This window comes from Poecilia latipinna, unplaced genomic scaffold (assembly GCF_001443285.1).
Source record: "Poecilia latipinna isolate Pla-1442-1.1 unplaced genomic scaffold, P_latipinna-1.0 Scaffold446, whole genome shotgun sequence".
In the NCBI taxonomy this organism is placed as follows: domain Eukaryota; kingdom Metazoa; phylum Chordata; class Actinopteri; order Cyprinodontiformes; family Poeciliidae; genus Poecilia; species Poecilia latipinna.
This window is the reverse complement of record NW_015113062.1, coordinates 403803-414029: the sequence shown is the minus strand read 5'-3', so window position 1 is coordinate 414029 and position 10227 is coordinate 403803. Positions and strand designations below refer to the sequence as shown.

Here is a 10227-nt window from a genome sequence, read left to right as displayed (position 1 = left end):
ACACACACACACACACACACAGGAACCCTGACACTGCGCCTTTTAATTAAAGAGTTCCTTTTCCTTTTGAAATCCTTCATCTTGTTCATCCATTTTCAACACAAATTTCGTTTCTCTAAATCCAAAAGATAATTGTCCGAAACAAACTTTTCAATTTGCAGCTCAGCGTCTCTGCTTTCTCCAAAAAAGTATCGCATTTACTCACGAACTTTGTGCGTCTTCTCCAAGTCCATTCCATGAAGTTTCAGTCGCCCAAGTGCGATCATCCAATCTTCCAAGCTTTTCCAATATCCAAACGTTCCAAAGATAGTCCAAAAAATGATTTTTTGACTTAAATGTCGCGGCCTTCTCGTTTCCAAAAAACAATATTCCAACAAAGGCCGTGGGTGTTAACAGGTGTTTTTTTTTTTTATTTGAACGCACTTCCGACTTAATTTGTTTGAAAAAATATATTCTTTATTTCTTGTAAAAAAAAAAAAATAGCGACAAAATTACCAAAAATGTCCTACAACTTAGCCAAAAAATGAAAGTAAACTCAATATGATGTTTCAAGTACAAAAAAGTGGAAAGTGAAAGTGGTCAAAAAAATCATTTACAAAAAACCTCCCAGCCACACACCAAACATTTGCCAAACAATGGCTCCACTCAGCACCCGGTGTGTTTTAATTACTCAAATTAATGGGAGGGTCTAACCAATTACCAACATAATCAATTCAAATATACAAATTAACTACAGATTGTGGATCTAAACTTAACTTAAATAAATTCTAAACTCCCCAAAATAGAAAACTAAATTAGTAGAAATTACGAGTTGCAAACATTACATAAATGGCCACCACAGTTATATAAATAAAATTAATTGTATTATGAAAGGTTTCAATTTGCCCAACGGACTGGACTGAAGAAAAATGATGAGCAATGGTTGATGAAAGCAAAAATTTGTATTTTTTGGTAACATCAAAAGTTCATTTTTGAGGTCAAACTAAAAGTATGCACATTTCTTTCCAATACATTTTTCCACATACCATGGCCTAGTGTCTGAGCAGGTGAAGGTCATCCCTTGCAATAATAAGAAGCTATTGTCAGAAACCATGATGTTAAGTTTGACTTACAAACCAATTTTCAAAGACACTAGTCATAATATCCTGTTCGGCATAATTCACAGTACACAAAGTCTAAAAAGTGGTGCTTTAAGGTACAGAGTGACACAGCCAAGTGTTGGGGTAGATGGAGAGGAGTTAACCAAGGCTTTAGTAAGCGCTGTTACCAACTCGGTACTTTATTGTTATAGTTTTCTCCAAGTCCTGCTTGAAGAGAGTATCAACATGTGCAAAACTGAGAAACTCTATCAATCAACCAGCTGGACATTGAAGTATGTCACTGGAGATTTGTTCTCCTGCCCGAGGGATGAATCCTTGGCCCACTGCATCAGTGAAGACTGTCGTATGGGAGCAGGCATAGCGGTGATGTTCAAGAAGAAGTTTGGCTGAGTTTCCGAGTTAAAGGATCAGAGTGAATCAGACTAGTTACTCAAGTCTTTGTTTGGGAAAAAAGTGTTTCATGTTTATGCACTTAGTTCAAATGTCCGATTTCAACAGTAGGTACTAAATCGTATTCTTTTTTTATTTTATTTTATTTTCTTTTACGTATGTCCTAACAGAGAAGCTGCCAGGGCAGTGTGCTGTACTTACACATGATCAACGTTTCATCTACTATCTGGTAAACATACCACGGTTATTATACTGCATAGGACCAAAGTTGGTTCATTATTCAATCTGGTAACTGTATCTTTCCTATTATGTGTCTCAGATCACAAAGAAAAAAGCCAGCCAGAAACCCACATATGACAGCCTGAGACAGAGTCTGGAAGACATGAAATCTCACTGCTTACAAAATGGTGTCAATAGGATATCAATACCCCGGTTTGTAGGAACAACTGTGGATACATAACTGTGACATATATCCTTAAATCTTCTTCTATATTGGAAATAATTGTTTGTCTCGTGTCTACCCCTCAGAATCGGCTGTGGCCTGGACAAGCTGCAGTGGTCCAGAAGAAGTTTACATAGCACGTATGTATATACTATGTAAACTTCTTCTGGACCATAGTACATACTATGTATGTACATACTAAGTATGTACATACTATGTATGTACATATACATACATACTATGTATGTATAGTATAGGATAGTATGTATACTATACATACATACATAGTATGTATGTATAGTATGTATGTATAGTATACATACATACTATGTATGTATTCTTACACAGGTAAGAATACATACATAGTATTCTTACCTGTGTGATTAGATGCAGTTTGTCCAACAGGTTCCATGTTGACGTACGTATTTATTCATAATTTAAAGATATATACTTTTAGGACTGCCGTTTAGTAAAAAAGCCGTATGACCTGGCTACTAGTGTCTAAAACTCAGTCACCATGTCTTCTCATCTTCTGAGGGACATCAACAGTTTGACAAACAGTTTGCTTTGTGAAGCACCGCCTCACTGGGAGGGAATGGAAAGGCTAACATGCCAATCAGCTGCATGTTGGGCGGGTTAAAGTAAGAGAAACCAGATACTGCATTCAAAGCATGAAGAAGACCAGCAAGCAAAGCTTTCACAGAGTGGATGTAGTAGAATATCAGAGTACAGGAGACACAGGATAGAAGATTTGACTGAATCGAGACGTTGTGCAGAAGTTCAGAATGGGAAGCTAACTGGAAAATTGCTAGCCAAGTATGTGGAGCAGGAAAATGGGTTGTAGTTATTTAAATTTATGCAAACCAAATGCCTCAAAAGATTAAATTACTGTAACATGAGTAGCACCCACCGCTCCCGTACCTGGACAGGACAGAACTCTCGCTCTCAAGTGGGATACTACTAGGGTTCGTTAGCTTTCCGGTATATACCGATCAGGTTTACCTAAATGTAGTGACTACTACTCAGTTACTATTTTCATTCCTATTTTGTCTCATCTAGAATAACCCAGACATCCATGCAGAACTTCGGGTTTATTATTATTATTTTTTCCACACAGTTAACTTTTTTTTTTTCCTCTACCCAGAACTTTGGCAGAAATTTAACACATTTCAGTATACATAACTCATTAATAACATTCCCAAAACTCACAGTTCTCAATTCTACACCCTTTTACATTTCAACATATAATTTCACACACACACACACACACTCACAGGGCCCACATTCTCTCACAAACCGTCCGATACCCGCTGAATCTTTCGTCGCAGGCCTGTTGGTTTTCGAGTTCGCCGAAGCAATCCTGCCGTCCGCGTTTCTTTTTTCTCGTCTGGTAACTCGATGAACTCACAAAAACCTCCTCCACCGATGTCCTCAACGTCAATGCTGTTTTCCGAGTCCACAGATCCTGCTTTTCTTCTTTACTCTTTTTCTTCTTCAAACACGTTTCTTACAACGATATCTGTCCTTATGAAAAACCTCTCGCCATCTTGGTCGTTCCTCCGAACATGTGCTCCGTAGCTAGGTCCCCTCATAAATCACAGTCCTCTTCACAGTTCCTAACTCTTATTCCTCAGCACTGTACTATACTCAGCGTATAGAAATGGTTATATTCAACTACTATATCTAACACAGATATTTTCCCATCTGTTTTAATACAAAATCCCTCGTTACGACTCTTTCAACACTCTGCTCATTTCTTCCTTCCTTGCTTCCTTCCCCTCACCTTCTCCTTTCTCCTCCCCCTTTTTTTTGTTTTTGTTTAAGTCCCCTTTACTTTCCTTCGTAAATTTCCGTTACTCTCAAACCTAGGGGATTCACCCTCTTACTTACTGCAATAGATAAATCACCGAAATGTACATTTATGTAACTCCATTACCCATTTTTAACCCCAGGTACTTATCAAAAGACATAAACCCCCCACTTCTTGTGGTTCTCAAACCCCAGGGCTACACATGTAAAAGACAAGTGTAGTTACATTGTGTGATTTTGGCAAACAATATTCTTAAACTCATCCAAAATATTAGTCAATGCAAAATTTATTTTACTTTCTGCCAGCAGCAGCAGCAGCAGCAATGTATTTACTGCATGTCGTTACTTGACATAGTGGTTCTGTTCCAAACCTTTTGGTTTGCTTGAGTAGAAATGGAGTAATGTCTGTGTATGTTAAAATGTTAAACATTTACCACCCAAAATCCTCACTACTTTCAAATAGTTCACTTTTTATTTTATTCTAGTTGTTGCAGACTCAACTTAAATAGATTAACTTATAAAGCATCTTTTTTTTTTCTTTTTTAAATCCAAAAGTTCCTGCCGCTTGTTTAAGATGAGTACAAACAAGTTGTTGAGAATGAAGTGATGTTCACTTGAACTCTTTTATTAAGCAGAATGTTTTATTTTACAGTGAGGAAGGCCGGAGTCTAGCTTTAGCAGACGGCTGGAGGCATCTGATCCACGCTTCAAACTCAGTACCTGTTTGCTCTACAGCAAAAATTTGGTAAGATTAAATTTAGTCGACTAAAGAAAGTCAGACGGTTCATTCTCCAACGAGTGAAATCTCTTGAGGTAGTCAAGTTTCTTGTTTGTTCAGATCTTGGTGGTCATTTCCACAGTATGGTTACTAATTAACAGTTGATTCTTTTGTGTCTAGATACAATCTGATCATTCAGTTCACAATTGAAGTTTTATTATCAGGATTCTGCAAATTGAATTTTTTCATAGTATATTTCATTCATTCTTTTCACAGTCAAAGCTCCCTAAAAGGGATAGATTACCTTCTGTGAACTATAATTTTGATTCCTTTGAGTTTCATGATATTTTACGAAATCTGACTGATGTGATCTTCTTGAACGCATACTGATGCTTCACATTTATATACTTATCAGTTACAAGAGGTGTACTGTCTGTTAGTGAACATTAATGAACAGGTAGCATCATTAGGACAAAGGAAAAAATAAAGTTGTAGATAATTTTAAAGGTAACAAAACAATTTACCATGTTGTGACCAACTCTTGGAGCTTGGTTGTGTAGCGAGGATGTTTTATTCTTTAGGTAAGTGTACCAACAGCAAACTTGGTTAATGTTATTATAAGTTGGGCCAGGTGTCAGAAGATGTGAGTAAGTCTCCGTGAGAGGGGCTACTTGAGAAAAAAAGCAAAGATTCACTGATTGAATTGTTGGTCGATAGCCAGCATATGTTTGAATTTCTGCAACAAACATTGAATGAAAAGAAAATAAAAACTATATAAAACCTGAATGATCATTCAGTTTGATAAATATTTACATAGAGCATCATTTAATAAATCGATAGAAATCCAAGTGCTCACATCAAAACATCAAATCTAAATAAATAGAAATCGTACTAAATATTTTAAGACTGATGGTTCACATTGATCATTTATAATTTTTTAGTAATGGAACCTTAACAACTACAGGTGAACTATATTTTGTTAGTGCACTTAAGCATGTAAGATAACGGATGGAGTAAAAGAATCATTAGGGCCAAAAACAAAAAAAAAACAAAGAGCGTATAAGTCAGAGACAAAAGCTGTAGATAATTTTAAAGGTAACAAAACAATTTACCATGTTGGAGCAACTCTTCGAGTGTGGTTGTGCAGTGTAAAAAAAAAAACTTTAAACTTTGGGGAAAACTGAAAAATAAATATGAGCAGCAGCCTCACCTGGGCCTGTTTAGTCGCTGTCACATGTTCTCAAAAAATAAAATTTACAGATGAGGAACTTTTACTGAAATGCATCACAGTAGCGACTGTTGAAGAAAGAAAAAATCTGAGTTTCAAATGTACTTAAACCAACCTTTACTATTTTGGAGAAACCATGAAGCACTGAGAAGATCAGTGTTGATACAACAGGAAAAAGACTGAAGCAAAGTAGCATTCACAATGATGTGAGGACAAATTCTGGAAAGGGATCGATGTTAGAGTTTGTCTTTCACTTTAACTGCAGAAAGCTAAAAGTTAAATTTGAGTAGCCTCACAGAGACCTGTTTACTGCTGGTCTCACATCCTTAAGAAATACATGTACAATTGAGGAACATTTCCTGAAATGTATCATACTAGCAAGTGTTACAGAAAGTATCTGTAGAGTTTAAAATTTAAGTGACTGTTTTTGGAACGGATGAAGGAAATTACAAACTCATAGTCAGCACTGACTAGTCGTGCTGCCATAAATATTGCAGTAAAACAGATAAACTGTTGTTTTCCTTCAAAAGGATTGCCTGAGGCAGTCATGAACAGTTGCAGGGTCAGAGGTCAGCCCCTCTTGCCTAGCTATAAGTCTGTTGTCCAACATCAAATAACGCACTGTAAGCTAACACGTGCTGGACGCATAAATGGTATGGTGTGGTGAGGAGGGTAAAGGTCAGTCCTCTTCCCTTCTGAGATGGTCAAAAGCAGAGGTTTTTTGTTCAACTTTAAAAAAAGCACCGGCTGCATTTATTATTATTATTTTTATTATCCCTCATATGACCGTCCCGAGTTGGTCATGTCAGCTCACACAAATGGTGTGGTGAATCTATAGGCTGCTTTATGCTTGGGGATACACGCACACACAGATGCCTTGGTGTGCAGGGCCGGGGTCACTCCGCTTTGAATGTATTCACCATCTCGACCCGACCGGCACACACGCACTCCTCCCTTTCACTTCTCAAGCTCAGCAGCCAATATTGTCTGGAATATAATATATGTATTTATTAATTCGCTTTGTTTGGGATATACTATATTTATTTATTCACTGCTAACTTACAAGTAAATTATTCCGTTTCTATTGACAAATTCGAAGTCTAAATAAAGTCTTTGTTTGGGGAGGGGATTCAATCACGAGATGGTCACGAGGTGGGACATCCGGTCACGAGGGGTGGGAGAGGGGTTTGATATCAATTAATTAAGGCCATCAATCAATCATCCGATTAAAATTTGACAGAAGGGTGTTCATATAGTCTTCTGATGTCATAAGTTCATAAGTCATAAGTTCCCAAGAAAGTAATAGACCAGGCAGCCATTATAACTTTCAGAGTTTTTTTTTAAGATAATGCAAAGTTTTTGGAAAACATGTCATCATAATTTTCCAAAAACGCCTGTTAACCAGTTTTAAGGAGTTATTACTTGTTATTATTTAATAAATTTAATATCTGCTATTTTCATTAATTGTAAAGTTATTTCCAGATTTGTGTGGCATAAATGAAGGTTGGTTCTCCGTGTTCATTTCTGGTTCTGGACATTGTCTTTAAAGTTTTCTTATTCAAAGATGAGACAATGAATAAAATCTGAACTACAAATTGCATTTCAATAGCCTTTTCAGGGCAGCAGGAGGACTTTCACTTTCAAATTAAACCACCTTCCAATTCTTTACACTGAATTAAGTCAAAACAGAAAGTATGTACACCTCAAAAACTTTGTCAATGTGTGAATCCTAAGCAGCATTAAGAACAAGATTGTTACATATTTTTGGAAATAAAAAAAAACTTTGGGTTATACTTAAGACGCAAATGCTTATTTAAATAAAAATTGTGCTGTTTACATATTATTTTATTTGGCATATATGTTTCAACATTTTTTAAAGTTTGTCACAAAGTATATGCATAGTAATTGATTTGTCAATATTTATTAGCCATTGTATGTAAATACTTTAAACAGCAATAACATATCATTTAAGCTTTCAATAGCCAAGAACTAAAATATTTATGTATTATAAAATCCCTCTCTTCTGTAAAATTCATGTTTAGTCAGCGTGTGAATCAGATAAGATATATAATATTTCATTATGTTTACATTTTTTTCAAACTTTATTGATTTCTACAATATACATTGTAGAAATTTCCATACGTATTTCCATCTTTGCCAAAGCCCTATCTGGCAACCCAACGGGGTTGAACAGGTTCCACTGTAATAGTGTCAGTGGTAGATTCAATTACTTTGGCCATCTTTCTTCAATTAAATTAAATGAAAAATATTCAAGGCGTTAAACGGATAATTAACCAATACAATTACCATTGAGAAATTATAAACAGGCAATATAAGTAACATGTTTTCCAAAAACTGGCATTGCCGTCCCCCAAAACATCGATCGGCATCAGTTGTGACAGCTCTGAAACATTCTGGACACCTAACAGCAGCTCTAGTGGAAGCCAGACTCAGCTGTTGCAAAGGTGCCGAAACCAATGGCATCCCTGATACCTGTTGTGTATTCGATTAATTCAAAGATGAAAGGAGTCGGCTGGATTATTCAGATGAACTTTAGTGAATAAATAGGATGAACGAATCATACATAATGATATATGAAAAAGTGTAGGAATTCAGCTAATGTAAGTCTTTCTGCGAAAAACCCCCCCTATAAAATCCTTTCTTCGTCTGTCTTCAAGTTCTTCTTCAACTAGTTATAAAGCATTATGGGATATGAAGTCCATTTGCCGAAGCCAGTGGCAACACTGACGGCTAGACCCGAAGAGTGGCACTTGTGGCGTGTAATGACACCTGCCACCGGAAGTGCCATTAGTAGGTGCGGTGTCAGATTTGCGCTCGGCCCTGCTGCCTCATAAATGGTGGCTTTTCAAGATGGCGGCTTGAGGTGCGGTCGTGCTTTGGAGTGCTAGCACGCCACTTATCTATATTTTTCCACTTATACCCGACAAATAATCTCAGAACACGGTCATTTTCTTTCTGCGAAACTGTGATGAGTATAAGTAGATATTTTTCGAGTCAGCCTGACAACATGCCATGCAGGAAAACCCCAGCAGTCGACCCCGTGGAGAATCCCAGGCCGCACAGCAGCAAAGCTAACATGGTTGCTAGCACCGTGCCAGAAGGAATGGATCTAACACTACGCGAGGTGATTCGTGACGTCACTGCGAATCTCACTAAAGTTATTGAAGAGAAACTCGGGCCAGTCTCTCTGCTCTTGCAGACACATGGTAAATATTTGGAAGACCATGAAACACGCATAAGAGATTGAAACCTGACTCTCACCTATAGTATACTCGGTCCCGTCCATTGATAGGCTCGATTCCCAGGAAAAGCGAGAATAGGACCTGACGGAGCGTGCTGACGATCTAGAAAACAGGGGGAGAAGGAAGAATACCCGCACTGTTGGCCTACCGGAAAAGGCTGAAGGCAACGATCCCACTCGTTGACCTGGCTGCCAGAACTTCACATTAAAACAAAAATGGGCTGACTTATCATAGACAGAGTGCATCGCACTAAAAATCAGGTGCTGTCCTCCGAGCTAACACCTCGCCCGGTGCTGGTAAGGCTGCATAATTTTCAAGACAAACAGCGTATTATGCAAGGGCATAGGAACGAGTCTGTCAATGGGGGGGACGCATATCGGAAACCTGACAGATCAGTAAACAGCTTGAGCAGCAATGTCATAAACTATTGTGCCATCAACACATCAGTAATGCGTTACTCTAATCCACATGTGTCAAACTCATGGCCCGCGGGCCAAATGTGGCCCGCCATGTCATTTTATGTGGCCCGCCCCAGCGTTTTATAGGCCCATGATTGACTTAAAATAGGTTTTTAGCACTAATTGACTACAAACTACATCTCCCATAATGCATTCCGATCGTTACCTGCCAACAATTACGGCTTCTTGCCACTAGAGAGCAGCAGAGTCAAGCTGTTTATTGATTTTCCCAGCGAATAAAACTGAGACATCGACAAGCTAACATCAAAACGTCCAAGAAAAGAAAAATAGATTTACAAGTAAGACTGAATGAAGATGTGTGAGTTGGTGTCAGGGCGGCAGGTGGCGCTAGACTTTTTTTGTTATCCGTTATCTTGACCGGCAACATGAAAAAAATCGGTCATGTACTATTTTTATCCGTGAAATTACAATCATATTAACATCGGATATTTAGTCGCATTTTTTGCGGTTTAGTTAATATTCACCGTGAATCCAGATCCCATCATAAATTAAACCGATAAATGCATCTACATTTTTCTCGTAGTGACAAAAATCACCCCAGTAACTTTTAATAAATTAAATTAAGCAACTTCACTTAAATTAGCATCACTTCACCTGCTGGGGTCTGACCGCACTTCCTCCTGGTTCCCATCTGCAGAAAAATCATCAGTCAGTTGGATCTGTCTGATCCAAACAGATCAACTGAACTCTGAGTGTTTTACCCTGCGTGGTCCGGTGTGAGCTTTTACCAGGATTTTTATTTATTTGTTTATTTTTGCGTGGTTTCGCTTCTCCGAAACGGACAGATGTTACGTCTGC

General features: G+C 37.8%; 1 pseudogene; it reads left to right on the top strand.

Annotated features, from left to right (window-relative positions):
* The first annotated feature begins 1188 nt into the window (after nucleotides 1–1188).
* Nucleotides 1189–2091, top strand: LOC106951194 (O-acetyl-ADP-ribose deacetylase 1-like; annotated as a pseudogene).
* The last annotated feature ends 8136 nt before the right edge of the window (nucleotides 2092–10227 follow it).